Source organism: Ictidomys tridecemlineatus, chromosome 15 (assembly GCF_052094955.1).
Source record: "Ictidomys tridecemlineatus isolate mIctTri1 chromosome 15, mIctTri1.hap1, whole genome shotgun sequence".
Lineage (NCBI taxonomy): Eukaryota > Metazoa > Chordata > Mammalia > Rodentia > Sciuridae > Ictidomys > Ictidomys tridecemlineatus.
In genome coordinates this window covers 57,348,254-57,364,551 of record NC_135491.1, presented here as the reverse complement: position 1 = coordinate 57,364,551, position 16,298 = coordinate 57,348,254, and the positions used below count along the sequence as shown (strand labels likewise).

The following is a 16,298-nucleotide window of genomic DNA, read 5'->3' as shown; positions in this document are numbered from 1 at the left end:
GAGGCCCGGGCACGAGGCCTCGCTGGCCCCCAAACACACCCTCACAACTTCACCCCGCATCGTCCCCTCCCACAGCTGGGCCTTCTGGGTTGCCCATGTTCTTGAAGGAGCCACCCTGTCACCCAGACCAGAAACCCAGGAGAAGTCACCAAACGTCAAGTGTCACCAACCAAGTCTTGGAGTCTTGCCCCCCCCCCCCCCCCCCCCCCCGGGCTTCCCACCCACTCGGCCACCACCGAGGCCCAGCCCCTCCCCGCTAGCTGACCCTCCCCGTCCTGGCTCCTGCCGGTCACCCCTGAAGCCAGCAAAGGGCATCGACCTCCTCCTCAGGCCCCACTGCACCGAGAGCAGCCCCAGGGGCGTCCTCACTACAGCCTGGGTCTGCCCCGCTCCCTCCCAGCCCACGGCCACCTGCCCAGGGCTGCCCTCCCTGCTCCAGCACCTCTTTTCTTTCTAAGCAACAGGCTATTCCCTCTGCTGTCCCCTCTGCCCAGGCTTTGTGACTCTCTCAGCCTGGATGATCCTCTTCAATTGTCACCAATCAGCAACCACGGAGGCTGCCTCTCAGAACTGGCCGTGGCCAGCCCCCGCTGTGGCTTCCCAGGTGAATCCCAGGGGATCCTCACAGCCCAGGAGGTAGGATATAGCCTTAACCCCATTTTAGAGAGTAGGAAGTCAAGGCAGAGAGCCCAGACGACTGGCCCCAGCTCTTGGCCACCCAGGCAGTCTGACCCCAGAGGCCCTTCTTGACCACTTTGCCCCGGATCCCCCACCCGAGGCTCCACCGCCTCGGGAAAGCACTGTCTTCGCCCCAAGTGGGGTCAGCTGCCTCCCGGGCCCTCACACAGCCTGCCCTCAACGCCAGCATCTAGCATCTGTGTCGTGAGTCCCCTGCGTGGAAGAGTGTCCCCGATGGCCCCCAATCCCTCCTAACTCGGCATGCACACGCCCATCCTGACACCTCTGGGGTTGGCCTTGTGACTCGCTTTGACCCATAGACAGGCCTCGGAGACTGACAGCTCTCGTTGCTCCTCTCAGACCCCAGCCGCCTGGGCAGCTGATCAGAGAGAGACCCCCGGAGGGCCAGGCCACCTCGGGCCTTCCAGACCCTCTGGCTCACGGCCAAGCTCCCAGGCACAGGTGAGGGGCACAGAGTGGCCGCCCCACCAAGCCCACCAGCCCAGGACTCCTGGGATGTCAGCCACCGTGGTCTTCAGCACCGGCTGGGAGGCCCTGCATCCTGTCTCTGCGTCTGACAGGCAGGGACGGCCACCCTCCTCCCAGCTCGCATGAGGATTAAGGAAAGGGTCTCATAGAAGAAGATGGTCAGCTGTGGGGGCCAGCTCTCAACCTGGCACTGACCGAGAGCACAAGCTTGCTTTCCACTCTTCTCCCTGACCCCAGGGCCCAGGCCAGGCTCACACTCCCAGACTGAAGACACCCCTCTCTCGCCCGCTGTGGTCCACCTGGAGCTGGGCTCTGTCCTCAGCCGGCGCGTGGCAGTGGGTGTAGGGTGGGGGTCTTCCTGGAGTCCCCAGGGCAGAGGAGAGTCCATGAAACATCCAGATGGGTGCGCACCATCCAGGGTGGCCATACCCCTGGGCACAGAAGGAGCGCGACTCCTCAGACATCTGGCTGCAAACTGCATCCCTGTCCTCTTGTCTGAAGTCATGATTTGGCACAGACTTGCTCCCGGGGCAGCAGAAACGAGAAACAAACAACTCTCCTTGGAGAACATGCTCAAAACCATCTGGGCCAGAAGTCACAGATTTGCAGCCTGCAGGGGCCCAGCGAGGGACCCCAGAGCCCAGGCCTGCAGCACAGGCCAGCAGTGCCTGAGCTCGGCGCCGGCCTACGGCGACCCTGTGGGCATTTCAATTAAGTGACTGCTAAAAGGTGACCTTCATGCACACGTCCAGGGTGCGTGGGGCAGAGAAGGAGGGTCCTGGAGGCCTGGGGCTGGGGGCTAGGGACGGGGGCCACTGGAGTGACTGCTGATGGGAACCTGCTTTCCTCCCGAGGTGATGAAATGTCCCAGAATTAGCCTGCGGTGCTGGCTCTCCAGCTCTGCGAGTGCACTGGAAACCGGCTGCCGAGTCTTCCCCTGGGATTGCACAGTGGAACTTCACCTCAGTGAAGCCCTTCCAAATGTCACGGGGCGGGGGGAAGTCCACAGAGCTTGATGAACTTCTGGAAGTCCGTGTCCCCTGGGGACCACACACAGTGAGCTGCAGAGCGCGGCCGCGTCCCCGACCCCAGCTGACTCACCTCCGTCTCCCGACTCAGAGGCCGGCTCTGACTCCCAGCCCCGTGCGCCAGGCTTGCCTGGGCTGGCCCGTCTGCCGATGGAACCAGTCCGCAGTTACTCCCCCTGCCCCGCTGCCCCCACCCCGACTGTGAGATCCGTCCATTTAAGAGATGGGGAGGGCCGGTCATTTCCAGTGCTGTAGTGTCCCCATCTGTGGGAATGCGCAACAATCAACCGTATCCATGCTGAAGGGCATCTGGGTGGTTCTGTCTGGCCTCCTCCGAGCAGAGCTCCTACTGTATGCATTCACACTGAGCACGTGCTCATGTTGCAGCTGATGAGGGCACAGGCCGGAGGATGCTCCGCTTTGTAGATGCCGCCAAGCGATTTCCAAAGTGTCTTCCAACCCCACTTCACGCACCCCGCCCTTTGCTCCCATGGCCAGCCCGAGACCCAGGGGCAGGCACTGTTCTGCTTGGGACCTGGCAGCGTCAAAATCCCACCTCTAAGCCATGCGGGGTGCGCACACCGGTAATCCCAGGGACTCGGGAGGCTGAGGCAGGAGGCTGGCAATTGGAAGACCTGACGATTTTCTCAAAAAGTCAGAAGGACTGGGATGCAGCTCAGTGGTAGAGCAGCCCTGGGTTCGATCCCCAGGACCAATTTTTTTTTTTTTTAATGCAGGCTATTTTATGGCTGGGTATGAAATGCCCCATGGCATCCTCCAAGGACATACTCACAGGGATGCTGCTGGCCCCCTGGACCAGTGTCCTCCTCTGTTAACTGGGGCAAGAATCACAGCTATTCCATGGGTTGTTGGGGACATTCAGTGAACTCTTCCTGGGAGGCACGGAGCCCAGGCCTGGCCTGAGGGCACCACGGCTGGGGACGTGGTTCACCAACTCCATCCACCCCGTGGACGTGGCCTGCTGAACAAACGGCCAGAGGCCTCCGCCCCTCCCTATCCCACAGCCCACACGGCCAAGTCCTAACACCCGTCCACCCAAGGTCAAGGCTGCCTTGCTCTACACCCCGAGGAACCGCAGTTAAATAACTGTGTTCCACGATGCCACACGGGTGCCAATGTCAGTCACAGTTGTCTCCTGGACTTGTTTTTGAAGCGTATATTAATTATGTGGTTTTGACTTCCAATTTCCTTAACCTCCGGTTCATGATAAAAGTAAATATTATACAGACAATTTTATTTATAACTTGTATTGAAAGTAAATAAAAGTCTTCAGTTTTATTAAAGTCAAACTGATATTTAAAGTAGGAACAAAGGCACTTGTTTTGCAAGCTTCTGGAACTTGCCAGTCCCCAAGTGGGATCGGCGGTGTCCTTCTGCCCAAGGTTGACATTCGCAATGGCATCATCATGGCGGGTTCTGCAGTGGCCTCATGGTCCATTAGCTACTTTACAGAGGCACGAATTCTCCCAGGGCGCCATTTCTGCTAACGGACCCACAGCCCAGGAAGGGAGATGGGAGGCCAGAGGGCGAAATGCCCCATAAAACCCAGGCTTCGTAGCCACGGAGAAGACGGAGCCCGTGTGCCTCGTGGCTCGTCTCAGGCGGTCCCCGGGAAGCCCTTGATCTGCAAGCCACCCACTCCGAGCGATAACAAGCAGCTGTGTTCCAAATGGCCTCCAAAGGAAACCCAGCTCCATGCCAATTTCTTGCCTTTTAAAAACATTCTCTCACTGAGGCCTCTGACAAGGAGTCGGCATAATTAAGGTGGAGGCAGAGCCGAAAGATGAAACGGCTATTTTGAGGAAGAGCATTTCACCAGCTGAGCCGGGGATCAGTTAAATCCCCACCGGGATATCGGAGGGATATCGGATCATCAAGGCTTCTAACCAAGGGTGCCCAACCCGGCCCGCGAGGCGGGGAGCACGGAGCAGCGCGGTAAAGACCCCGGGGCTAGTGCCCACGCGGGGCGCCGGGCAGGGAGGGAAACAGGGCAGGCTGTGCCCGGGTTCAGAGAAGGAAGCCGGGGGCAGCAGAAAGGCCATCCATCTGGGTGACATGGGTGCGGGGCCGACTGAGCACCCTGGACAGGACAACTGCACTGAGACCAAGTCCCTCCTTTTCTGCTCCTGAGGACTGCCCAGCTGCAGGATTCTGGGACAGATGTGGGACCCCAGATCCCACTTACTTGCCTTCTAACAGAGGGGTTGTCCAATAAAGTCCTGAGCTCGCTCGTTAGCTACAACATCCCCAAAGTGGCACCCAGTCTCCCTGGGCCTCAGTTTCCTCATCTGGACAGTGGGGACAAATGAGCACCAGCTCCCACAAGGCCAGGAAATGAAGCAAATCAGACCGCCCAGCTCCAAGTCTGAGGCCATAGGTGCTCTGAGGCCATCTCCTCCTCTTCCCCTCCTCCCCCTCCTCCTCCTCCGCCTTCTGCTCTTCCTCCTCCTACTGCTCTCCCTCCTCCTCCCCTCCTCCTCCCCCCAATCTTCCTGCTCCTCCTCTTCCCCTCCTCCCCCTCCTCCTCCTCCTCCTGCTCCTCCTCCTCCCCCACTCCTCCTGCTCCTCCTCCCCCCTCCTCCCCCTCCTCTCCTCCTCCTCCCCCACTCCTCCTGCTCCTCCTCCTCCTCCTCCTCCTCCTCCTCCCCCTCCTGCTTCTCCTCCTGCTTCTCCTCCTCCTTCTCCTGCTTCTCCTTCTGCTCCTCCTCCTCCTCCTCCTGCTCTTCCTCCTCTACCCCTCCTCCCCCTCCTCCCCCTCCTCCCCCTCCTCCCCCATTCCTCCTGCTTCTCCTGCTTCTCCTCCTGCTCCTTCTCCTCCTTCTGCTCCTCCTCCTGCTCCTTCTCCTCCTTCTGCTCTTCCTCCTCCTCCTCCCCCCTCTTCCTCCTCCTCCCCCTCCTCCCCCACTCTTTCTCCTCCTCCTGCTTCTCCTCCTCCTTCTCCTCCTTCTCCTGCTTCTCCTTCTGCTCCTCCTCCTCCTCCTGCTCTTCCTCCTCCTCCCCCTCCTCCCCCTCCTCCCCCCACTCCTCCTGCTCCTTCTCCTCCTTCTGCTCTTCCTCCTCCTCCTGCTCCTCCTCCTCCCCCCTCCTCCTCCCTCTCTCCTCCTCCACCTCCCCCGACTCCTCCTCCTCCCCCTCCTCCTCCCCCGACTCCTCCTCCTCCCCCTCCTCCTCCCCCTCTCCTCCTCCCCCTCCCCCTCTTCCTCCTCCTCCCCCACTCCTCCCCCACTCCTTCTCCTCCTCCTGCTCCTCCTCCTCCCCCCTCCTCCTCCATGGCCCACCTTCATGTGGGTGGGTTTTAACCTCTGTAAGCCCAAGTGAGCTGGATGAGCTGGAAGTTCACGGAGGCTGCCTCTTCAGATTTGCTCTTCCAAATGAGGTCAGGTTCCCTCCTGACCCCTCTGTACTTGTGACATGTGACATGTGGCCTTTGTAAACCAGAATGGCCCGTGGTGGCTCAGGCTAAAATACTGTCCACGCCAATCAGCATCTGCCTCTCCTACAAGATCCCCGAGTGCCCCCATCCCAACCTCCACGTCCCTCCCATCTGATTGCCCCTCGTCACTGAGGGCCAGCCCTGGACCATGAGGACTCTGGGACCTGCAGCCCAGATCCCTTCTGACTGGGCAGAGCCCTGCTGGATGCGCTGCGCTGGGCAACGGTCCTCCGAACCGAAGCCCCCTCACGGGTCGGCATCTGGATGGCACAGTGGGTCTCCAGGAGCTCCCAGGCTCCTCAAGATGAGGCTGGACGTGCAGAGCGTGGGGGGCCATGTTGATGTGGCCCAGGCCTGGCCTCCCGTGAACACAGCCCTCGACCCTGGACAGAAAGCCCTGAGTCCTGACAGTCCCATCCTGAGCTTTGTCACCACAGGAAGTGACGGAAGCCTTTGCCTTCAGCTTCCTCCTCTGTGAAACAAAACCGAGAGGGATTTTCCACTCAGTGCTACTGAGGCTGGAACGGGCCTCTCTGCTGCGGGTGTGTCCGGGACACTGCAGGACACTGGGCATCAGCAGCAGCCCCACCCCACGCGCAGGATGACTCACAGTGTCTCCAGACATGGGCCCCTGGGCTCTCTAGGGTTCTCTGAAGGTTGTTTAGAGAGAGGGCCTGCCAGGGACAGTCACTGCCATGTCCTGGCTCGGGGGTAAGCATCGGGCGTGCCGGTAAGTACCAGTGACCCAAACAACTGCCCCTTGAGCCAGACAGGGTCCAGGTCCCCGAGTAAGAGGCCCAGCGTTACCAGCGCCGAGCGTGACGGTGCCCCTGCCCCTCTGACGGGTCTCTGTCATCTGGCCCCATCCTCAGGTCTGACGTGACAGCTTCAGACTGCAGGATGGAGAATGGAGGGGCAGCTGGCTGGTGCCCACCAGCCTGGTGGGTCCCCAGGGCCGCCATGTCCACCCCCCACTGACATCCGTCGGCCAGATTCGGTCACCAGGTCACACTGAGCCGCAAGGGATGCTGGGAAGTGCAGTCTTGGTTCTGGGGGCCGTGGACCCGGCAGACATTATGTGACTGTAGGAAAGAGAACTGGCCACAAGGTCAAGATCCTCTTGGGCCCACTGCAGTCAGGAAGCGGAGTAGAGCCCAGGTTTTCAGATACGGTCCTCGGAGCACCTGGCCCATCCCGGTCAATGAGCCACCAGACAGGAATCATCAGCAGAGTCGGGGAGTAACACGGAGGCTGCTGGTCTTTACCAGGAATCCCGGGACTTCCTGTGGGGCCAGCACCTTCCGAAATCACTCTTGTGACAGTGACGTCAGTCCACCCAAGGGCAGGGCCCCCTGACCTGGTCACCTCTTGCTTACTCCAGGGACTGGATGTCCAGCACATGAGGGACATGGCCACGGCAGCCAGCTGTTCCTCAAAACCTTCAAACAGAACGGGCCGTGCCCCCACAGCTCCTCGGGAATGAACCCCAGAGGGCAGAGAGCAGGCGCAGGCTCCTGGGCCCTCGGCCCAGCAGCTTCGCCCACCACCACATGGTGGAAGCCACCGAGGCGCCCCTGGAAGGGGACGGACGAATAAAGGCAGCCGAGCCCCGCCACAGCGTCTGCTTGGCAGAGGGGGCAATTCTGGAACATTCCACAGCAGGAGGACCTCGAGGACCAGTGGGGGAGTGACCAGTCACCAGAGGACGCACACGGCAGGGTCCCACTCCCCAGGCCCCCCCACGGGCAGGTTCCCAGAAACGCAGCGGGAGGGTGGCTGTCAGGGACTGGGGACGGGGACGCCTGAGGGGACACTGTCTGGGAGATGGCTGCACTACGGTGTGGATGGGCCTCAAGTCACCTGTCTGTCACTTAGACTTGGTTAATGGCCCATTTTATGTGACCCGTGTTTTACGATTTTCTGATTAATTAATTAATCAGGGCACGCGACCACTGAGCCCCAGCCCCAGCCCCATGAGGTATTTTATTTAGAGACAGGGTCTCGCTGAGGTGGAAGGGCCTCACTGTAAAAGCACCCCCAAAGCTACTGCGCCTCATCCGTCCTGAGTCTCCATGGGACCAAGAGGTGGCAGCCTCCAGGGCACAGGAGGCAGGTCAGACGGGAGCCAGGTTTGGAAGCAGATTTGGCAGCACCAGGACCTGTCAACCCCCCTGACGCCCTGGGCCTGGGACAAGAGCGTCCAGCCAGGAGGACGGTCAGGCTGGTGCCCAGCCGGATGGAAACCTTGCTCCTCCAGCAGCCGAGGACCAGGTTAGACAGACGAGGAGCCAGGAAACCCCCATTACAGAGCTGTCTCCATCCCGTGTCCCAGCCCAAGCCATCATGGGCCTGCTGGGCAGTTTCCCATTGCTTAATGTTCCCACAGACGACACGGGACTTATCTTTCTTTCTCCATACACTTATAAATGGTTGTTTCCTGCCTCCAATGGATACACCATGAATAGGAAAAGCCAGAATCAGAGAGTCTCACTGAATGCTTTGTCTAGGACCCGACCCGTCACTCCACTGAACAGATCCTGGTGGAACCAGCACAGGTTTGAAAGGCACAGACTCGGATTCAGATTTCTGTGTGCTCTTTTGAAGCTGTGTGATGCCGGGCCAGGAGCCCAACCTTTCTGTTCTGTGCCATCCTTATGCATCAGACTGGCGGTGCACCCAAGTCCAGTGAAGCTGGAACACGCTGTGCAAGTGTGCAAGCCTCGGCACGAGGGGTGTGGCCTGCTGCTCCTCACCTGGGACAGCAGGAGGAGGTGTGGACGGGAACCGGCAGGCTGGACGTCTGGTTTCTCATCTGGGTTCACTGCCCCTGCTCAAAGGCACGTCCTTAAATAATTGATTTCTTTTCACACTTTAATCTCAGAGCCCCCGCTGGCCGCAGCCGTGGACAGACAGCAGGACGGAGAGTAATCAAGTCCCCTCCGGAGCTCAGGTGGCTGTGGCTACGAGCTCACGGCCGGGGAGCAGACCTGGAAGGTGTCACACCGGCTGTTGGCTCCTGGGAATGGCAGGCACAGGCTGGGCCCTGGGGTCCCTGGCTCGGGCGATGGCAGAACTGGGCTGGCCAGGGCCTTGGCTGAGGGCCAGCAGCTGCCCTCCTCAACTGCACTCCTGGCCACCAGAGAGGGTGCCCCCAGGACACTCGGCCACAACCTCAAAGTGCAGCAGGCCAAGGAGCTGACGTGTGACCCACAGGTGACAAAGAATAGTGTGGCCCACCAGGAAGAGCACGTCCCCCGGGACAGAGACAGCCGCCTTGCCTTCCCAGCCCCAGGGATCCTCTGAACACTGTACACAGGACCCAGGGCTCTCTCGGACGCTCCGGAGCGGTTTTCCTCAGGGATCCTGAATCCTCGTCCCCGTGTGCTCTACAAGTTCCCCTGGACAGAAGGCCCCCGGTCACCCAGGCTCTTGTCTCAGCCACACGGCCAAGCCATTGAGGAATCAGAAGTCACTGGGCACCTCTGTACCTATCAGCAGGTGTTGTCCCTGAATTTATTTGTACAAAAAAAAAATGAATTTACCATGAAAATCACCCAAAAAGGCAAGTTGCTCTTTCTGTCTTTATGAGGATGCAGCAGAACAGGGGACTCTTAAGGGCACGGGCTCTGCATGTCTTTGTCCAAAGCTCGCCCAACTTCCCTTGCTGCTGTGTGACCTTGGACAAGTTGCTTGGTTTCTCTGAGCTCCTGGTTCCTCACCTATAAAGGAATAGCCTGAAGCACGGCTGAGTGTTGAGAGGCCTGAGTTCATGATGAACAGGAGGCAGCCGCCTCTCAGCCCTCTGACTCTGAATGGCCTGGCGACGTGTGCGACAAGACAGAAAGGGCGTCCTTGTGAGTGTGCGTTTGTCATTTTTAATGTAGTTTTGAAGGAAAGAAATCATTGCGGTGGTCCGAGGAGGGGGCCTTAGGGAGGGGGTCAGGTCACAGGTGGTGCCCTCGGAGGGGGTCAGCCTCCTTACAGCAGGACCCCAGAGAGCTCCAGGTTTCTCTCCACCTCGTGAGGACGCGCCGGGGCCCGGCAGCCTGCAGCCTGGGGAGGGCCCCCCTGGTCTCGGGTCCAGCCTCCAAGCCATCAAGAGGAAGCTCCGACTGTGCCGTGGACACGGTCTGTGGTTCTCACTCCTTCTTTTCTCAGTAAGATTTCATCACAGCTAATGCCCAGAGCGCGCCAAGAGACCTTAAAATGGACCCCAGATCCTGGGCCAATTCGTCCAAGCAGGTATCTGCTTACTGCCCAGGGGACGGACGGCTCAGAGAAGATCCAAGGCTCCTGACCTTCAGACCGCGTGGGCAGCAGGAGGAGGGTCCACCCGCCCACGCGTGTGTCGTCCACCCAGTGTTCATCCATCCACCACAGACTGCACGCCCCATCCAGGCCAGCTGGGGCTCCAGGTGCACACGGACTGACCCGACCCCTGCCCGGGAGCCACCCTCCACCCAGCTCCTAGGCCCAGGCCGCCGTTCCCACAGCACGGGGCCGCCAGGGCGCCTGGGCCTGTCGGGGGCCTGGGACAGGGGGCTGTGACCCCCAGGAGGCCAGGACCCCAGGAGGGCCTCACCGGCCTCCCCAGCCCTGGCTGCTCGTCCAGCCTCCGCGTCAACGTCAAGGGCAGGCCTGTGTGTCCTGTCTGCTGGCCTCGCTAGGAGGGGTCGGGAGCCAAGCCAGCATTTCTGCTGACGGCAAAGCAAGTCAGACAAGATTTCTCTTCAAAGTCACAGACATTGTTGTGTTCCAGCGAAGAACAGGGCTCCTGCGTTTATTAAAAAAAAAAAAAACAGGTCAATTATCCGATTGCTCTCGGCTTCTCAGTGTCGCCTCAGTCCTGTTCCAGAACACTGAGGACCCAGAGGCGGCAGACTGTCCCTGTGACCTCCTCTTCCCTCTGAGGAAGTCCACTGTCCTAGATTGTCCCCATCGCCACCAGGGCAGCGGGCAGCAAAAGCATCCAAGGGCAGGACGCAGAGTACCAGATCCCAGCAAGGACCCCGCGCTCCGCTTCTGGTGGAGCGCACACGCGTGTGCACATGGATGCACACACACACTCCCGCTCACCCAGGAGGCTGTGGCAGGATATCAGAAACAATTAAGAACCCTTTATCTCCTTGGGAAGTTCTTAGCCAGCCCAGGGAGACTAATCCAGCCCTCCAGCGCACGCCGCGCCCTGCAGATCCCGGTCAGCTCTTGGAGGTAGAGATAATGAACTATCATCCGTCCTGCCAGCGCTCGGCAGCTCACGCCTGTAATCCCGGTGGCTTGGGAGGCTGAGACTGGAGGATGGCGAGTTCAAAGCCGGCCTCGGTACCCTTGAGGTGCTAAGGAACTCAGTGAGGCCCTGTCTCTGAATAAAATACAAACTAGGGCTGGGGTGAGGTTCCGAGTTCAAGGGCCCCTGGTACCACCATCCCCCCCCCCAAAAAAAAACTAGTATCAGTCCCATTTTACCAAAAGAAGATGTCAGGCCGCGAGCCCGGGGGTGGGGGGGCCCGGGAACGGGAGCTGCCTTGACTTGAGGTCTGCCTCCCTTGGCTTCTGGCAGCGCCTGGGGCTCCAAAGGGCTGAGGCCTGGCGTCCTTGGGTGAGGCTGGAGGTCGGCGGGGCTGGGCCTGCTCGGTGATTGCCAAGTGTGGAGGTCACACCAGCGTGCCCAGTGGACACTGTTAATATTTTTTAAGGAAAGCCTCGGGGCTTGCTACGAGACACGCACGGGTCCTTGTGAGCCATCGGAAGTGACCACGGGGCTGGGAATGGTGGGGCAGGAGCAGTCTCGGGTGACCTCAGGTCCCAGCGGCTCCTCCTGGGCCCCTGGCCCCGGGCGTGGGCGGGAGAGTGCTTGGCGCGTGCGACTTCTCAGCTGGCTGGCAAAGGGCCCCAGAACACTGAGGCTCTACCACAGGGGAGCCACAGAGGCCCATGGCCCCCGTCCTGCTGCACCCGGCCTGGTGGCCGTGCTGCCAGCAGGCCCAGCCCGAGAGCGCGGTACATGCGCCTGCCCCAGCCTCAGCCCCACGGTCAAGTCGCCCAGCTTTCGGTCACCCAGCGGAGGCCCTCGCAGGCCCCGCAGAAGTCCTGGCCAACAGGACCTGGGCCACTTCTCCTTCTCAATCCATCTCAGTGGTCACTTTCTGCCACTCGGTTCAGAATGGTCTGTTTGGGAACACGGGATCTGACCCCTGGGTGCACTGCACCGACTCCAAGCTGAGCCCCAGGGTCACCCTGGGTGGCTGAGTGCCACTCGCACCGTGAGGCCCTGCCTGCCCTGAGTCTCCAGCAGGCGGCTCTTATTAGGAAAAAGGGTCAAGATCAGTTTTCAAAAAACTGTCCCTGGACAAAGAGAGTGGACACAGATACTCCTCCGCCAGGGGCCACTGGTGGTGGACGGTTCCAGAAGCACTTGAGGACCTGAGTGTCCCCAGGCTCAGACGAACACGGTGACGAGAGTTCAGGGAGAGAAATCCAGGGCTGCTGTCCAGAGCAAGGGACCCCAGCCTGAGGGCCGCTTCGCTGACCGCCGGAAACCATGTTCATCTCTACCAGGAAGAACCGGCCGGTCACCCAGTGAGCCTCAGAATGTGGGGAGAAAGAGCCGACAAGAGCACTGTCCCCCGAGAGCAGAGTATAAATATCTCCTGGCTGACGGCCGCGGAGCCTGTGTGACAGGAGGGACAGGCCGCACGGGCCACCGGAGTCCTAGTTTAGGCCGTCCTCCCATCAGGGCCCTGGGAGCAGTAAGGCTCACAGCCTTGTCACGCCGTCCAGGCACACAGGACGGGGCGCCCTGGGCCTGGCTGCTCCCTCCACTGCCCCCAATGCCACTCCAGGCTCCGTCCCCGTCCTGCCGCCTGCCCGAGGCCCCCGCTCCTGCCCCTCCTGGCCCTCACCCCCCCCAGGCCTCCCTGCCTCCATCAGGCACCTCTGGCGGAGACTCCAGGCCTGAGGCTCCCCGGTGACCCAGTGGACACTGGTGCTTCGAAGGCAGGACGTCCCCAGACCACGAGGGGAAGCCAGCTTCACGGCTTCGTGTCCACTGGCCAGCTTCACACTGGGAGGTCTCGTCCCGCTGACTGGCCAGCTGTCCGTGGGACGGTGTCTTTGGGCAGGGGCCCGTCTAGGCAGCTGCTGTCTGCGGAGGAGCCGACCACAGAGTCCGAGAGCTCCCCGGGGCCCAGCGTTCCCCAGGAAGGATGTCCTTCCAGTGCCATGGCCCCACACTCTGCCCAGTGGAACCATTTCCCTGGGGGGACGCACAGAGTGGCTCCATGGGACACAAGGAGAGGCCTCCAAGAGCAAGACCCTGCGAGGGCCCTTCTCCCCCGTCACTGTGTCCACCCCTAAGACCCCCAGCCACCAGCACAGCCTCCTGGGCCCAACAGTCTACCTTCCACCCTGAGGAGCTTCCAGTCCTGGGACCGACCCGGCGGAAACGTCCTCCCCCCACACTGCGGCCACCACCACAGCCACTCTCGTGTCCCCACACGGTGCCAGCTGGCTGTCCCTTCCCCAGGGACCTACCGACACCCCGCACCTCCCAGGCAGCCTGCCCGACAAGGGTGTGCAGGGAGCTGCCTGGGGCCACCAGTCACGCCAGCCGGCCACCTGGGCCCCAGAGGTGCTCCGGCGTCAACTGGCGGAAAGGCCTTGCCCCCCACACCTACACCCTCTTCCATGACACCGTGTGGCTCTCCTGTCCAGAGATGGCCATCAGGCTTTGGCCACGGAGATGGGCTCTTGAGGACCAGTTTCCTGGCAGGGGAGAGTGGACAGGAGAGGGAGGGGAGACCCTGCCAACTGATAACAGCTGGATTGGGGGGAGAAAGTCCCCCTATGTTTGCCTGGCACCCTGGCGCCCTGGCGCCCTGTTCCAAATGCCCCTACCCTGACCAGTTGCCAGCTGATGTCGCGACGGCCACGTGGGGAGGACATGCTAAGGAGGGGCTCTGGCAAGCCTGCGCCTTGGGTCCCCAGGGTGTGGCAGGGAGGCATGTGCGTGTGTGCCGGTGGAGGGGACCCTGCCCAGCAGCTGTCCAGGGGGGCAGGGAGGAGCTGGCAAAGGTGCAGCTGACCTTGACGGCTGGCGAGCTTGATGGCTGGGGACCAAGCACCTCTGGGAAACAAAGGGGACTTGGTGTGACCAGAGATTGGGGTATGAAGTAAGTAGCGGGGGCCAGGGGGAGGAGGCGGGAAGGCGGTGCCCGGGCTCCTGGTGGAGGGCAGGACTCACCCTGCCCAGCTGGCTGAGCTCTGGAGAGACTGGAGCCCTGGCCCTCCTGCCTGGCACACCCTAGCCTCCCCTGGGAGAGGTTCAAGGACCTCCAGATGAGCTCAGAACCTTGGGCACGGGTCCACCCTTGGGACGGCCTCCCAGCTCCGGGGCCATTCCCCCGCACGGCCAGGCCCGGGAGGTGCTGCCGTCCCCAGGGGCGTGATCAGTGGCTCACTCCCGCTCACTCAGGTGCCACGGGCGGGGGAGCTGGCGCAGCCCCTTGGAGGCCAGTTGCCACTGTTGATCCGGCCTCTGCCCCACCATTACGGGCCAGGAGAGGCCTGCGGACACTTGTGCACAGAGACATGTGCAGATGTGCCCTGTCGGTGGTGACAGGGGTGGACTGGAAATGAGAGCTGTCCTCCTGCAGGGGCCGGCGGAGGGCTGGTCACGGAGGCGAGAGAGAACTCTGGGCTACTGAAGGGAATCAGGGGAGGAAAGACCAGCGGGGCCTGGGGGACAGGGCACAGGGCAAGGCACAGGGGCAGGGCATGGGGGACAGGGCACAGGGCGCAGGGCAAAAGACAGAGCCGAAGGGAGCTATCCACCCTGCACGGTGCAAGCCAGGCCGGGGGCAGGGGCGAAGAATTCCTGTGTCTTTTTCCTTTACTTTTGGCACAGGGGATCGAATCCAGGGGCACTTAACCACTGAGCCACCCCTAAGCCCTTTTTATTTTTTATTTTGAGACAGGGCCTCACCAAGTTGCTGAGGTTGGCCTCGAACTTGCGATCCTCCTGCCTCAGCCTCTGGGGCTGCTGGGATTACAGGCGTGGGCCACCCCTGTGCCTGGCTAGAATTTCTATTTCTGAAACTGGTGGAGGACTTAGAGACTGGGCTGTGTCTGGGGTGGGAGACTGAAGGGCGTGGAGGAGGGCTGAAGGGACACGCCCTGTCCTCTGTCCATCAGGATGTGGTCTAAGTATATTTAAAAGGCATCCTGGCCTCGGTCGGGAGAAGAGGCCATGTGGCGGGAAGGTCGCTTGCCAGACAGGCTGCGGGGAGAAGACCGGAACAGAGGAGGGGCTGCAGTGGGCAGCAGGGTCGCGGCAGCAGGCGCGGGGCGGGTGGCACTGGGGGGCTCTGGGCCATCTCAGCCACCGCTGTCTCAGTCACAGGACACCAGGGAGGTCTGACCGCTGGCCGAAGCCACAGACCCCCTTGGGAGTGGCCTGAACACAGTCTTGGACCCCTGGGGTCGTGCAGAGTGGACGGGGGGACTGAGGCGCTCTGTGATTTTCATGACGGTCCCAGGGTCCCAGATCCAGGCGCCTCCCACAGCCATGGGGTGACCCAAGGCTGGGGGGCAGGCAAAACAGGGGTCCAGACCCCCGTCTTGGGAAGGGGCACTGTGGGCCCACGTTCAGGAGCTTCCCCTCTGAAACAGGGCGGTCATCCTGAGTCGTGGGCCGTCCCCCCCATCCTCCATGTGTCCAGCTCACTCAGCGCTCAAGGCGCCGTGGACGGATTAGGAGCATGCCTGTGGCCGGGGGTTCTGTCCAGGTGAAGACCCCCGAGGCGTCGTGAAGGACAGACCGTGGAGGGGTATTCGCATGGTGGACCCCACAGGCCAAGGAGAGGGCCCAGGCGCAGCACAGGACCTGGCCGTGGTCAGATGGGTGCGAGAAGCATCAGCAAGGGGGACAGGCAGGGTGACCGGCGGGTGGAGAGTCCAGAAACAGGCCGCCCTGGCCGTGGCGCAAGAGTGGAAGGCGACCGGTCAGGGCCGATGACCGGGGGCCGTGAGTGCACCTCGTGGTTGGATTGAAAACTGGTTTCTGTGAGTTCTAACCGCCTCTCTGTGGCGGGCGGAGCTCCAGGGCATGGCCAGGTCACGGTGACCAGCCTCCAAGTGGCCTGACTTGGCAGCTGCTCCAGCCCAGAGACTTTTGTCTGTCACCACTGGAGTCTGAATGTGGCCGCTCCACGTCCTCGTCCCCCCCGTCATGACTTCTGAAGTGTCTGGGACAGGGCAGTCCCCCTGCCTCCCCCCCCTCCTATTCTGGGAAGGGAGGGGACGTCTGGCCCACGGGCTGCGGCCCGGCTTCCTGTTTGAGGCTCGCTCAAGCCACAATTGTCCCAGCGCAAGACGCAGCTCCTCGGCAGGCCACACCTCCTCGGTGGGTTTGCAGAAGTGCAGGGTGGTCAGGGGCGGCCACTCCCACAGAGGGACAGATGGGCAGTCCAGACTCTGGAGGCCTCTGGGGGCCCCTCAGTGCCTGCGTCCTCTCTGTTGGGAGAGCAGACGGAGCATTCTCTCATTCTGCCTGGGGACAGGGGACAGCGGGGGCCTGGCTCCGCCCTTGGCCCTGGATGCATCCTTTTATTACGACATTTTTCAAACATGCAGAAAAACCACAAGTGCTC

At 61.5% G+C, this 16,298-nt stretch overlaps 1 long non-coding RNA gene across 1 annotated transcript; it reads right to left on the bottom strand.

Moving 5' to 3' along the window:
* Window positions 1-9,501: 9,501 nt before the first annotated feature.
* Window positions 9,502-12,187, bottom strand: LOC144370932 (uncharacterized). Its single transcript, XR_013431057.1, has 2 exons — window positions 11,116-12,187; window positions 9,502-10,423 (listed from the first exon to the last, which is right to left on the bottom strand). It is a non-coding gene; the product is annotated as an uncharacterized LOC144370932 (long non-coding RNA).
* Window positions 12,188-16,298: the final 4,111 nt, after the last annotated feature.